The sequence below is a fragment of the Hemibagrus wyckioides genome, linkage group LG04 (genome assembly GCF_019097595.1).
Source record: "Hemibagrus wyckioides isolate EC202008001 linkage group LG04, SWU_Hwy_1.0, whole genome shotgun sequence".
Classification (NCBI taxonomy): domain Eukaryota; kingdom Metazoa; phylum Chordata; class Actinopteri; order Siluriformes; family Bagridae; genus Hemibagrus; species Hemibagrus wyckioides.
Window position 1 is genome coordinate 28,687,202 of NC_080713.1, and position 1,497 is coordinate 28,688,698.

Genomic DNA, 1,497 nt, shown 5'->3' on the forward strand with positions numbered 1-1,497 from the left:
CACTATATTACATCATACACACACTATATTATATCATATACACACTATATTACATCATACACACACTATATTTCATCATACACACACTATATTACATCATACACACACTATATTACATCATACACACACTATATTACATCATACACACACTATATTACATCATACACACACTATATTTCATCATACACACACTATATTACATCATATACACACTATATTACATCATACACACACTATATTATATCATATACACACTATATTACATCATACACACACTATATTATATCATATACACACTATATTACATCATACACACACTATATTACATCATACACACACTATATTACATCATACACACACTATATTACATCATACACACACTATATTATATCATATACACACTATATTACATCATACACACACTATATTATATCATATACACACTATATTACATCATACACACACTATATTACATCATACACACACTATATTACATCATACACACACTATATTATATCATATACACACTATATTACATCATACACACACTATATTACATCATACACACACTATATTACATCATATACACACTATATTACATCATACACACACTATATTATATCATATACACACTATATTACATCATACACACACTATATTACATCATACACACACTATATTACATCATACACACACTACATGACATCATACACACATGTTAAAACACATGATATATAACATCACACACACACTATATTACATCATACACACACTATATTACATCATATACACACTATATTACATCATACACACACTATATTACATCATACACACACTATATTTCATCATACACACACTATATTACATCATACACACACTATATTACATCATACACACACTATATTACATCATATACACACTATATTACATCATACACACACTATATTACATCATACACACACTATATTACATCATATACACACTATATTACATCATACACACACTATATTACATCATACACACACTATATTTCATCATACACACACTATATTACATCATATACACACTATATTACATCATACACACACTATATTACATCATACACACACTATATTTCATCATACACACACTATATTACATCATACACACACTATATTACATCATATACACACTATATTACATCATACACACACTATATTACATCATACACACACTACATGACATCATACACACATGTTAAAACACATGATATATAACATCACACACACACACACACACACACACACTATAGGACATCTTAGTCATGCTATATGACATCATACACACGTCACACCTCGTATTACTAGCATATGCAGTACCTAAGTCCCTGTTTAAGCTGTCAGGCTAGACACGATAACTACTAATCTAACACGATCATTAGAAATATAAACCTGTGATCTGTAGCTACAAGAGCTGCTCTTATAGAACACTAATCAACACCTTTTGCCTCTTTTTCAG